The sequence below is a fragment of the Simochromis diagramma genome, unplaced genomic scaffold, assembly GCF_900408965.1.
Source record: "Simochromis diagramma unplaced genomic scaffold, fSimDia1.1 OVJJ01000247.1, whole genome shotgun sequence".
NCBI lineage: Eukaryota > Metazoa > Chordata > Actinopteri > Cichliformes > Cichlidae > Simochromis > Simochromis diagramma.
The window spans coordinates 390,667-405,483 of NW_024386949.1; positions in this window are offsets into that span (position 1 = coordinate 390,667).

A 14,817-nucleotide genomic window follows, 5' to 3' on the forward strand; every position below is an offset into this window, starting at 1 on the left:
GCACAACGGAAATAGGAAAAAAGACAACGGAAATGTTCCTGGGGAGACAATAACCCGACGGACCAGTTGCACGGTACCCCGCATGCGCAAATCTTACGTCACTTCCTCTCTTTGCCAACATTGCGACATTCAATATATTTGAATGACACGGTTAGCACCCATTTAGCTCCTAGCATTTCTCAGCCTTTTTGACTACCGGGACATTTAAACAATGGATAATCCGTAACCGCAACAAAGTTTTTCTTTTCTCCTCAACAGAGAGCGTTCCCCTATTGAACAACAGCACCGTCAAATAAGAAGAATGGTGCCTAATGACAGAGTTAATAATACAGACTTTATAATATGTCACGTGAAGGTTCATCAGCCAGATGAAGTGTTTACTGGCAATTGACAGTGATAGCGGACATCATCATCACTATTCCAACAATCCTCTCCACACAGACAAGCATAAACACACTCGATTATCACTAAATCAAATGTAACACACGTTTGTGATGACGCTAATTCAGTTTACAATAGGGTTCACTAGCTCAGTCAGCAGGTGGCGGTATCCTCGTACACTGGGGAGTAAACTGCCATTAAACGAACAGAAGAAGAAGAAAACCCCTGCGCATGCGGGTGACCGATCGGGTTTCCGGTACGGATCGGGTAGTGACAGACAGCTTGTTTTGGTAAAAAAAAAAAAAAAAAAAAAAGACAGCTTGTTTTGGTTCGTGCAACTGGTCCGTCGGGTTATTGTCTCCCCAGGAACATTTCCGTTGTCTTTTTTCCTATTTCCGTTGTGCTTTGTGTGCTTTTGCAGCGCTTTTCTTTTTGCAGCGTTTTTCTTGAAGTTGCAGTGCAGCGTCTTTCTTTTTGCAGCGTTTTTCTTTTTGCAGCGTTTTTCTTTTTGCAGTGCAGCGTTTTTCTTGAAGTTGCAGTGCAGCGTCTTTCTTTTTGCAGCGCTTTTCTTTTTGCAGCGTTTTTCTTTTTGCAGCGTTTTTCTTTTTGCAGTGCAGCGTTTTTCTTGAAGTTGCAGTGCAGCGTCTTTCTTTTTGCAGCGTTTTTCTTTTTGCAGCATTTTTCTTTTTGCAAGTGTTTTCTGAAGTTGCAGTCCGTTTGGCCTCTCAGGGCCACCGTAATCATGTGCTAACAGCTGTCTAAATGACTCGGCTAAAGTTAGTAGCATGCTTGCTTTTTTTTGTCTGCTTCCACTTGTCTTTGCACTAGGATGATGTCGGCGTAAATGTGCAGTCATATTCGTTGTGTTCCCACTAGTGCTTTCAGGTTAATCTTGTTGAAATGACCTTAACGCCACAACACGGCAAATCTCCGTTAACGAGCTACCGCCGATCGCTCCGTGCATGGGGCTAGACGGCAAACACTTTAACGAGCTAACTGCGCTAACACACTAGTTCACACCAATGTAATTGAGCATTGCATGGCACATCCAACATACTGTTTTACTTTAGTCCATGACTCGCTTACCTTCAGGGTCATACGTCACATGAAAACCAAAATAATTCCAAACGCCAGATCTGAATGAGGGTGGGGGGAGGTGCCCTGCGCTCTTCCTTCTGACTATGCTGTCTGTGTTGAGCGCTCAGTGGATCTGCGCTCGACAGTGCAGCCTAGGCGGAGTAGTCGAACACAGATTCACTGAGCGCTCAACACAGACAGCATCGTCAGAAGGAAAATTGATAAAATAAATTACAAATGTTGTATTGTTCGATACATATGCGTACCGAACCGAAAGCACTGTATCGAACGGTTCAATATCGATACGAATATCGTTGCACCCCTAGTAACTACAGCCCAGCCCATGCAGCAGTATATGAATGACTAACCTCGTATTGTGGATGGATTATCTCAGTTGTTCTCCTGGCTGAAGTTTGGTCCTTTTACAGCATCCTGCCATGCGATTACATTTGTTCCTGACCACCGAGAACACTTACGTTAACTTTTATCAAGTGGAAAAAAAGTTAGTTTGTTTATGTTATGCTAACATAGCTGTGTCGCTAGCGGTCACGTAGCACATCATTAAATACCAGCTAGCCAAACTTCAGTAACCCTACAAACGTCACTGCTGTTTAGCTTTCTGTCTTCATTTATGTCGGAAGTGATAACAGAGCTGTACGTTTTAATTTGTTTCCAAAACCCCGCAATCAGGACATGCTATATTGTATTTAGATAGAAGCTAGCGAGCTAACTTCCTGCTAACTTCTAACTCCGTTAAATGTCATAAATTCCGTTTTCATGGATGCCTGGATGTTAAACTCAATTGTTACACCTGGTAGAGCAGAACGCTGATCATTTTATTAAAGATGAAAGATTTCAGACAGTTTTTCAACTCTCAGTAATGCCATAGTGATCGTTTGATATATGGACCTGCAGCGGAGTTTAGGTCCAGACAGGGCTAGTGACGTCAGACTTTACGACCGGATAGCGAAAGAATATTCACTGGACCATAATGATACAACAAAGATGATGGAATTTGGTTCCATAAAATTAAATCCTGCACTTTCACAATTAAAATTATTTTATAAATCGTATTAAGTTTGAACAAACATTATTTGTGAGGTCAGAGAAGCATGACCAGACTGCTTTAAGCTGAACCCCTGCTGAAGTCATTACCTTGACATTCAGGGTTGGGAAAACCAAGAGTTTCTCTTTTTACTGATAGAAATCTTAAAAGGTGAATGAGTCCAGGTCAAGTGGTTTACACACAATTTCAGCATGCAGCGCTCTGTGTATTTACTGTGTAGGATTTGTACTATTATCTCAAACAAAGTCAGAGAAAATGATTCAAAATGAAAGAAAAAATAAATGATTCAAATCACTCTGATCTTTCTTCATTATTGCTTCACCCAATTGGATAATAAATGCGCCACCATGTCCCATCTCTTTTACCCAGTTCACTCGTTGTGAGGACACTTCTGGCATTTAGTTTATCATTTTCATCAGTGTCGCACGTGCAGTGACCCCAATATCACCCGCCGTCATTCATCATTAGCACATTTATAAGCATGCTTCCACTAGCGGCCCTCACAGGGAATTTAACTATTTGCATAGAAAAATTGCTTTCCTCCATGCAATGAGAACGGACTGTTTTACATAATTACAAATGATGTGCGGCTGCAGGACAAAACTGACATGTGCACGTGGGAGAATTAAGAGGGGAATGGAACTGTTATAGATATGATTTGTGTCGGTGGACATGAAGGATTTGAATAACTGAATATATTTTGCTTCTGTATGTTGCAAGGTGAAGATTTTATGTCTTATATATTTGTTTGTATATTTTGCAGGTAAGAAATGTAAGACTAAATTCCTTTTATCAATTTATCAAGTCTTATAAAGTACCACTTTTCTTTTTTAAAAAAATTTTTTTTCTGACAGTGAAGGTATTGATTCTTTTAGTATTCTCTGTCTCCGTTAAAAGTCATGCATACTTTTAAGGCAACTTTAAGAAGTAATGCTGTATATTTCAGTATAACTATTTTTAGAGGTTTTGAATCCAATATATTGAGATTGTTTGACATTTAGACACTGGATTGTCCCTGTGGCATCTTTATGAGTTCAGAAAAGTTTTCCCAATTCTGACTCCTCGAGCCCAGACTTATTTCTAGCAAGTGGATGGAAAACCCATTAAGACTAATGACTCGTGTTTAAGGTAAAATCTGAGAACCACAAACGGCTATGAGGTGATGTTTTTTGAAATCACGTCAGACGTCAAGGTTTGGGTTAAATGCTTTGTGTTTTTTTAGTAGAAGTGGTCATGGTTAAATGCTGGCTTTCAGTTTAAAACTGGAAACAAATTGCAAACATGCTTTGACAACAACTCATTAATCCACCCTGACTACCTTCCTACATGGATGCTATGTTATGCTAATTACTGTCTCCACTACATGCTGTTGCAAGGGAAAAGTAACTACCTGTTGTAATAAGCTACTTGCACATTTGGCCTATGTCTCTGAGTTTATACGTTGACAATCTTTAAAGTGTATAAAAATGACAGGCTAATATGTATATATGTATATGCCATGAGCCTTTTTCGCTGTAACAGACCTCCTCAATTCATTAGCCAGCTCAATTCTGCTGTCAGACTGTAAAGCAGGTACTTTATGTTTGCAGAAAGGTCTAGACGCAGAGTTTCACCACAGAGCAGAACTTTCCATCGATGCCATTTCCCGGCCAACTTCCTCCTCAATCTGTCTCGCTCCGGTGGTGTTGGCAGTGGAGGAGAAGACTTGCAGTGATAACAGAGCCAGAGATAAAACAGAGAAAACACACACAATGAGCAGCAGTGTGTTCAGACGGATGTGTTTGAGAGCTATTAGAGCCTGTCACAGTTGGCTTGTCACGAATCGGGTACGCACACACACACACACACGCAAGCATGCACGTACATGTACGCGTGTACACATACACATGTCCCAGCAGCTTGCACAATTCTAACAACTGTACACACACTGGATGACATACTCCCCACTGTGGCAATCATGCACAGACTCGCACTCGCCTCATTCCTACATGTCTCTGAGGCTGTCTCACTCACACGCACGTGTCTGCCTGTCTTCCCTGGGAATCAAAGGCAGTGGCAGCAGGTATTTTCGATGTGCAGACTTGAGTAGTTTTCAAAGATAAGAGCTGCGACTGAGTGGCTCTGTTGCCATATGGGTAGTTTGTGTGTATGTGTGTGTGTGTGTGTGTATTGAGAGAGAGCGAGAGAGACTGAGACCACAGACCAAACACTTCTGTCACTGCAAATGTCATCCAGCACTGCGGAGGAGGAAGGACACCTATGGCCAGGTGTGCTTCATAAAGTGTTCCTGGACACAGGAAATATGTAATGGAAGTTTTTCTTTTTTTGTCCTTTTACATGCGGAAGCGTTCATCTTTGCAGCCAGCAATTTATTTTGGTATCACAGAATGTGAGAAAAAAATATGAGAAAGGGTCACTTTTAAGCTATTTTTGAGGCTGATTACCTGTATTCTGCATTCCACTTCCTGCTAAAAAATATTGTTAATGTGATTTGTTAAGGTAATAAGAAGTTCTTTGGCAGCAAAATCTTAAAAAGTCATTGGCAACCAATGTGCCAGAAACAGCAAAGTTTACACATCTAATTAAAATCATTGGGCTTATTTGTCATGCCAAGAGTCACATCCAGATAAAATCCTGATATGAGAATCTAATTTGTTGCACTTTTGTTTACCCAGAAATACATCTCTGGAAAAGCTCTGTTGAAATTCTGTTTCACTTAAGTTGCCATTATCACAGAGCACATACTCTGATTGTTTTACTGATGTTGTTACACTTGAAGAGAGCTGAGATTACATCATTTGTGTTTGGAAGAGAAGGTTCAGGTTAGTTCTTTGCGATATCTCACAAAACCGATTCTCAAACCTCCTTTAAACAGTTCCTTTAAAAAATGTGGCTTTAGATGGCAAACAAACCCCCCCAAAACATTTTAACACATGAAGCCAGTCCAAAAAGGATCCAGTAATAGAGAATATTTTACTCACTTCACCTACGACCCTAATAAATGCTTTCCTGATGAGTTTCTGAATTGAACGACCACTTTCAAGTCTCTTTTAATATGGTATCATGTATATTTAGTAAAAGATGCTACCATTTAGTGTAAATTGTATGAGTTTGAGTGTGTGGTGCCCTTCAGTTCCTCAGTCAAGTTAACCTTAGACTTGCTTGTGGTGTTTAAAAATCAAGATATCAAAGGCTAAAATCAGAAACTTGAAGCTTTGAAACAGCGGTACGAAATCAAGTGGGTGACATCTGCAATATACAACTTATATGACATATATCTAAAGAGGCATTTAAATTATATCGAATAAATATAAGGGAATCTTGTTTTATCAATGTGAAAGCATTTCAAATGTAGCCAATCATGTAACCTGCAAGTATAGCATCATTTTTTCTTCTTCCTTTGTTATTGCAAAACAATTTTTTCCCCTTTGCCTGTCATTTCATGCAGTGTAGTTTATCATGTGAAAATCTAATAGTTCATAATATGCTTATAGAGACATCCTATTTATACACAGTTGTTCCAGCATTTCTATATATACTTTATGCATAAAATCTAATTTATCTGATGAGCATATACATGAAAACCTGTCAGGGGAAAGTGGAGGTGATGTGAGAACACTATTTTTGACTGTCCATCAAGCCAGTCGAACAGTCTTTGATCAGGCAGGGAGGCAGCTCTTTGATGCAGAGTGACCTAGCATGTCTTCTGAGGAGTGAGGGAAAAATTGGCTGCTGCACCTCTGTGCACTTACAACCCGAAAGTAATAATGCTCATTTTATACTTCACATTTGAAGCACGAAGCCGGCGCTACTATCTTGCAAAGAGTGCAGGACTCGAATAGGCTTTCTTAGAAGTGATAAATAGTGTTCCACAGATAGGTCACATGCCACGATGTTCTATCGTGTAATATAAACTAATCAAGTAACTAAAGAGTTAGCGGTGATTAAGACTTTCGCAGCCACCCCACACTCGGTAATTTTGTGGATCCATGTTGGTCGTCTTTTCTAGGTTGGAATGAATAGATCTGGTTCTAGACTGGTCGCCAGCACCGTGTTGGTGGGATGATTTTTGCCAGCAAATTTAGAATTTCAGTCTAATTCAGAAGACATTCCCTCCTCCTATTTCTTTCATTCCTGCCAATTCATTTATTCAATTAGTTAATCCACTAGTTACTACTAATTACAACTTTCTTGCAGATCCATGTCCTCTCCTGATGTTCTCCATCAGAAGAGGACATGGATCCGTTTGAGTAGTAGTCCTTCAGTTACCAGTGTCCAACGAGATCAACTAAATCAAAGGAGCAGTGCAAATATTGTACTGCTGTCATGGCGTCCAATTTTGTGCAGATAATAAATTAACTTTTTCGTTAATTTAATATCCTTTACTGTGTTTCTCAGTGTTTAGCTTTTTTTCATATCCCCTTTCCCCTTTGTCCTATTTCTCAGTTTGTGAATCCTCTTTCCTTGCCACCTCTCCTAGTGTCTTAGTGACTCCCACCAGCAGAGGATGCAAGGAAGACACACAAGGCATCGACATTTATCAAAACATCCTCGACACCCCTGCTGGAGGCTTATTTTAAAGTAATGTCAATTAAATGTGACATGTGGTGCATCTCCATCGTAAATTGTTTGCTTGTAGCACAACCACAGCTGTACTTTTTGATCTCGGGTGTAAGAGGGCTTGTGACAAACGTAACACAAATAGTGAGGGGTTTGTATACTCACCTCTGTTATAGTTGAAGTTAAAAACACTTTACCTCCATCTTTCCTGTCTCCTCCTCTGTTTTAGGAATTGAGACATCCTGTAAGGTGATTTTCAGGTCACCAGCAAGAGGATGAAGGACAGAGGAAAATATAGGGCACAATTTAGAGATATCAGAAAAGCCTTCTGCTTGTATCTACTTGTTTTTCCATCGGTTGGATTCATCACAGGCCCTTCCTGTTATATATATATATATATATATATATATATACATAAATAGACTTGCCTCTACTTGGCAGTCTGTCTCCTTATGTTTTCCTTATATTTTTTGGATCCTTGCTCGCTTCTTTGTCTTTTTCCAGTTTTAGTAGACTTGAGCAGAATCCATTTGTTATGTCTGCATTTGAATCCTCATTTTGACCTCTCTCTCTCTTTAGTATTAGTCCCATTAAAAGTAGACACTAAGAGTGTAAACCCTGTGCCCATGTACTTAAGTCATGCTCTTACAGTAAGTCAGAATTTATTTCAAAATGATAGAGACAGAATGACGGCACGATGAAGACAGAGGATGATGAAAAGAGAGGGAGAGAAAACGATACAGCGTGATGGAAGTGCCAGTCATCAGCCCTTCAGTTTCACTCCTGCGTGAGGAAACCAACCATCCATAATGCATCACATGTCTCCTAGCAACAGCCGGGAACCTAGCAACAGGATCTTAGCAACAGCAACAAACTGCTGCCTCTTTCGCTGCTGGCCAATCGGGGAGCCGTGTCTCTGATCGGTCCCAGCCAACCGGGATGAGCGGGGCTGGTAAGAGAGTGAAGTGGGTGTGTTTCCTCGCACAGCTGATTGGGCACACAGACTGAGAAGACATGCATATACAAACAGAACACACACAGAAATAGGGTGTGGAAATGTGCATGCAGAGGAAATACACATTTTTTTTTCTTTTTTGGCATAAGTATGCACTGCTGTCTGGGATACACAGACAGTATAAGGCCTGAGACAGACTCTCTGTTTAACCACATGCACACTGTGTAAAAGATTAGGACACACATTCGAATTAACTGCAAGTAATAGGATACATTTGACTGCAGAGTGAATGTCAGGTGCTTTTGGTCATTGTTTTTAAAGCTAAAATTCCGCTTTTTACTTACTTCAGGTTATACAGTAAATTGTAACTTTGGTGTAGATGTAGCTCAGGAGGTAGAGTCGGTCATCTACTAATCAGAAGGTATATATATATATATATATATATATATATATATACCTTCTTGGAGTTACCCTAACTCCAATTACAGACAAGCAATAATTGGAGTTAGGGTAACTGGTGATTCTAAACTTTCCATAGGTGTGAATGTGAGTGTGAATGGTTGTCTGTCTGTCTCTCTGTGTTATAGAGTGGGAACCTATTCAGGGTGTACCCTGCCTCTTACTACCCAAGGTATCCTTCTATGGCTGGGATTAGGCTCCAGTCCCCCACCATAAGGTTTCAGTTTCTTTAAGAAAAATAAGCTCAAATAAAACGCTTTAAATCTCAGATATGTGGATTTTTTTTAAAAACTGTGTCACTGATAAAACAATGTTAAAGCACCTGCTAACATTGCAATTCCCTAAGTATAAATGTTTCTACAATGTAATTAAAAATCTAAGCTAAGGTTTTGTATCTGAATCATTTGCTTTCTGCCCAATAACTGCAGAGACGTCACAGTTCAGTGTTTTATTGACATCCAGAAGCTCTTACCATGATTTAAATACATCTTTAAATTTGCTTGGACTCCTTTTCCACCAGAAAGGTTTGTGAGGTTGAGTGATACCGGGTAGTTGGGCTCACTTCAATGCATGGCTTGGGTTCTGAAATCAGTCTCCTGGAGTGGAGCTGGACCTCAGTTAGAGGCAGCAGGTATTGATGGGTATATTTGCATCCCCCCCCAGCTTGCTACCTGTTGGGGTTTTCCCCAGTGGACAAGACGGTTGTTTCTCTGCATCTTCTGTTTGGGGAATGGGTGCTGGCTGTTGTTTGCTGACATTTAGTGTAACTGAACTAGGATAGACTGGGTGGGGTGGTGGACAGAGCCCCATCTGGGGACTCCATTGTCCAAAAGGGGGACATCATCTCTCATGCAGACAATGACAGTGAGACTTGGAGGGTAGCTTGGTTAGCCTGTAGGACTCGGGAGGCAGCTGACAGATACCAGCTGGTCAAGCAGAGAGTTGCTCTGGGGGTAGCTTAAGCAGAGACATTGATGTGGGAGGAGTTTAGTGAGACAATGGAATGAGAGTTTCGGTTAGCCTGATGATTCTAGCAAACCGTCAGGCAACTCAGGAAACACATTGCATTCAGTGGGGATGGAGTGCTGCTAAATACAACTGCCTGTCCATATTATTGTCCAGACACCTCACATTCCCCCTTGATGATTGCTGGAACAGCTCCAGAACTGGAACCACATTGTCTCCTCTGCAGCTCCTCTGGGATTACAGGCCTTGCTCTGCGCAGTAAAACTGTCAATCAGCCAGTGAAGATTCTCCAAGGAAAAAAAATACTCCAGTAGACTTGTAAAACTTGATTTCACAAGACTTGGAAAGCAAAAAGCAACAATTTCACTGTTGCACAACGAAAAATAAGCAAGAAAAAGAAATTTCATCTGGTTATAATATTCAAGATGCAGGGTTTTTTTTTAATGACAATATCTGCAAATATCTAATAGACGATGCTTATATATTCTGCAATCTTTAACAGATGTTGAAATATGCAGCAGATTTTGCAACAAGAAATCTTGCCATATTCTTTTACATGTTTTGTTTGCAGTGGCACAAAGGTATTAAATGCATCAGTCTGTTGCTAGATTTACACAAAATCCGTTTCTCTTAGATGATCAGGACCAAACTTATCGCACAGGCACATTTTAGTCCTCTGAAGATTCTTATCAGTGTCAGATATTCTGACATTATCAAGTTGCTTAACAACCACCTACCACCTACTAAAATGACCCATTTGTAGTGCTTATGCAGGCGACACCTATAAAAGCATTGTGTAAATCTAATTTCATGACATTAATATCCACAGAGCAATCATCATGTATCATATATTGTGATGTCATCATGCTGCCAGGCAAATGTCTACCAATGGACAAAAATCATAGACCGAAAGAGTAGCACAGGCATGCACTGTTTTGATAGCAGTAATAAAAATATTCTGTCGCATCATATTCGTCCTCCTTGTCATCCTTGTCAAACCACATTCATCTGGGAAGCCATGCATATGACACTGAATCTGTCTGTCTCTTTTTTCCCAGCATTTGGGTTTGGGAATTGTCAGTTCTGTCTTTAAATAATACTGATATGACCATTTGTGGCTGAGAATAGGCCTTGGTTTAGCCAACCACTCTTACTTATGAAATGTGGGACAAAAAGCACAACTCTATCATGCAGCACGTTGTTGTATTTCATCAGTCAAGAGTTCCTGGAAGTCATCAGAAAATGCATCATATAAAGCTTCTTATATAATCATTTAGGTTTGCTTTTTGAGTAGTATTATTCACTGGTAATTTTACTTAATGTTTTGGAGTGCTTTTATCACAGGGTGGTTTTTGAAGCTGGGCCTTAAAACTTAAAGCAACTTTTTAAAACTACGAAGTCAGTAACACTTCACAGCCCATCTCAAGTACTCCATCGTTTTAAAAGGTTTCCCTCCTGTGTGGTGGTGACTGAAGCTAATATCCCTACAATCTGAAGAGCTTTCATACACTCAAGGGGAAAAGGGAATCTAACTTTAAATGAGTTGTAATGGCGTCTGGGACCCTTTTCCCATTCCCGTATGGCCTTAGATCCTGCAGACACATAGGGACTTTTCAATTCCCAGGGCCAAAGGTGTGAGCATTATCTGGAGATTCATTTTCTGGCCCTAAATGGAAGAATGGAAAGTGAGGCTTAACTCACTTGCTTTTTTGTGAGCTTGACACAGCTCATTCTTCATTCAACACCAGGCAATCTTCAAGGAGGAGGAGGAAAGGGGATTTTGAGACACAATTGTCGGGATAAGTAGAGGTTGTTTGCAGTTTACCGACTAGATGTATTTAGCCACAAAAACTAAGAGAATCATTCCTACTATAAACCTCTTGGTTTATTACAGTGTTTGAGAAAAAAACTCAAAATGAACATTTTAGTGTCAATTAGGATCAAATCATTCAAACACATTTCCTAAAGAGTTGTTACAGCACATGTCTGCCCCAACGTTTATTAGTAATGTGTTCATTTTGTTCAAAGCTTTTGACAGGTGGTCATGAAAAAGCTATATTAATTAGCAGAGCTTCATATCTAGTTCAATTGGGGGTATTCAAAAGTAGAGATGCTGTATCACAGTAAAGTGGTTTGAGATGTTGTTGAGATGTTTCTGTCAAATGCCGAAGCTTTTTTGTGGTAAGCATATCAAATTTTCCATTCCAGTGGCATCTCTCTTTCTACATATATACTGTATATAAATATAAAATGATAAAACTTAAAAAAAAAAAATGAAGAGCCTACAGAAATTAAATGATATTTCTGAGGTCTGTTTTTCTTTTTAAAAGTGGAGAATGTGGTGGTTTAGCTACCTCAGTTATTTTTGAGAGAAATTCACTTTCTTCCATCTCTTTTCTGTTATTTTTTTCTCTTTTTGTTCACTGTTTCCTCTCAGTTAAGGTAAAATAGATGGAAATCTGTTTAAAAAGCTTCATCTTCCCAGATATTTTTACAAATGGTACTGCCACGGATGCCTCTTGTGCGTGTTTAGTGCCGATGCAGTGTCTACACCATTTTACGGTCCATGCCAAAAAAGAAAATGCACAGTGACTGTGTTGATGCATTGCACAGACACAGATACCTGCTCATGGATAAATATCATTTCTCACTAAAACTATGATAAGGAACAAATTACATTTATCTTTGGACAAACGAGATCCAGTTCTGTGTGGTTCGGGTTCAAGTCAGTTATTAAAAAATAATACCTGTACAGTTTTGACCAAGTTGAAAATTTATTTTTTGCTGTAAAATTGTCCATTTGACATCAGTCTATTGGAATTGACTCATTTTTTGGACCAGCTTCAAGTGGCTATTTGATGATTGGAGCTATAGACACATTGCACAATGTAGCAAGTAGTTAGTTGACCAAATAAGAAGAAATACAAAGTCATGTCACGTGATTAATTAATCATTTCAATCATGTATAAAAATAAAAATTTAAAAATCAAATATTCCGTGACTTCACTTGTATTGTTTTTGCAGTTATTTTTTCAGAGGATGAACCCAGCATGAGTTAAACTGAATCCCTCTACATCCTTTTGCATGCAGGTCTATTTATAAAAATGATAGAGTGTTTTTATGCATGTAGTCACATACGCTCACATCTGTGTGTGGGCTGACACCATTAACATGCCTGACAATGAGAGGAGCACTACCTCTATTTAGATCAGAATAGAGAACATCGAGTCCCTCGACAGGTGATCTCTTGTAGTGCATTCGTGGGGGGGGGCCTTACTTTCTGCATCAGCGTGGCGCTACATCAGGGTGAGTCACCCACGACACTCTAAATAAGTAATTAAAGGAAACTCACAGTTGACATGACATGCAATCAACCAGGATCAGGTTTGGACTTTTGGATATTTAATATTTAAAGCTTTTCTCTTGCCACAATGATCTGAATCTGAATTGCAAATCTCTCGAGTCGCTGATGGCTGCGGTGCCATTTCAAAGGAATTCTGTGTTTGTCTGGATGTGATTTTCTGAAGGGAGAGAGGTGAAACAAATGACAGTGTAATGAAAGCCTATCTGAACCAGACGATGACCAGTGAAGAGAGAAGAAAACACATTCCTATGAGAGCAGACATTGTGAATCGCTCTCTCTCTGTTTTATATATAGAATATATTCTATTTGTTTCTGCATCAGCCAAATGTGAGTGGATGCATAAGTTGCAATGCAGAATGCCAAGAAACATACAACTGAGAAGGAGCAATCTTAAAAAGCCTGACTGAAAAAATTTGTGGCCGTTTTGTATTTAAATAAAGAAAACATGGCATAAATGGGGAATAACAATGCTGTTTTACATAGCCAAGGTCGAAAGGAAAAGACGAGGAAAACAGGGAGCTGAAAAAATGACTTCTCCTCTGTCAATAGTTTCTGTAAACTTTAAATGTTTAAAAATTCAGATAGTGAGTGAATCTCAACATTAAACCATAAGATAAAATCTTTTTTTTTTTCCACAGCTGGTACAACCTGGTGCATACAAATGAACGCTCACAGGTGATGATGCACCCATTACTGTCAACCTGAGCTCTCGCTAAAGCGAAATGTCTGAACGGGAGCTACTTTGTGCCGTTCTTTCTTTAGGTGCTCATAGAAAACACTGCATTGCACTACAAGATGCTCCTCAGAATGAAGAACCAAAAGATACAAATAGTGAAACTCTTGATTTATCATTTGATCTTTAATCCTAACGTTATTAACTGTGGATGATGACCACACAAATGAGATTGCTTGTTTCATGTTGTCTGTGCAAGCTATCTGCGCATCTGGCAGCCAGCAGCACTGATGTTTTGTGTGTGTGTGAACATAGACTGTATATAGAAGATGGACACTGCCCAATGTTTTTTTTGGGGGGGGGGCTACCCTTGTGAAACCTTGATTTGTGGCAGTTTGGATTTTATCATGAGGGACAGTGGTGCAGTGATTACCATTGTTGCCTTAAGAAGGTTCTGGGTCTGGATGTGTGTTAGTCCTGATGACCTGTCCACGGCGCACTCCACTTCTTGCCGAATGACAGCTGGGACAATGCCCAGCCCACCCACAGATTCTGAATTGGTTAAGAGAATGTATGGATGATTTTATTAGCTAACACTAGCTTGGTTCAAAAGGAACATCCACAGACACTACAGGCGTGTCGTATGGACACAGACATCAGCTAATCGGTGCTGAAGTAACACATAAACAAAATAACGCAATTACATTTGTCAAAAAGACAACAAAACCTCGAGCAGGCTACAGTTTAATTAGTTTTAGCGTTTTATCTGATTATGCTAATGCTCGAAAAGGACGTTACCTAGATGAGTTCACATTCAGTGACTCACATTAGCAGCAAGTAGCCACAGCTGCATGCATCAGCACCTCAAACTGGCCGTGGCTGCCCAGTGTAATTTGACACACAGTTTGCCTTGCTAGCTGTTGAAAATGATCTGTGGCGTCAGGTTTTTTAGTTTAGATTTTTGGCAGTTACACATTGGTTTCATTTTTCAGCCACGGAGGCTGCTGCTTGTATTTCAAGCCGCTGTGAAATATCTCCACTGCCACACCGACAACACACAGGAGCCTTTTGTCCACCTACTCTTATCTCTACACATAGCTAAATTCACCTGCTGTTAGTTTCTACAGAATGATAAGCTCCACGATGCAACCAAAGGTGGGTAATATCCTGAGCAGATATACAAAAGATGAAGGCCAAGTTTAGGAAACAGATCAACCTGAAAAAAGTTTTGTCATATTTGGTAAGCTGGACAGACGCTGAACATTTTTATCTTCCTTTCTGCAAAGGCAGAGCTCACTCCACAAACACATTCACCA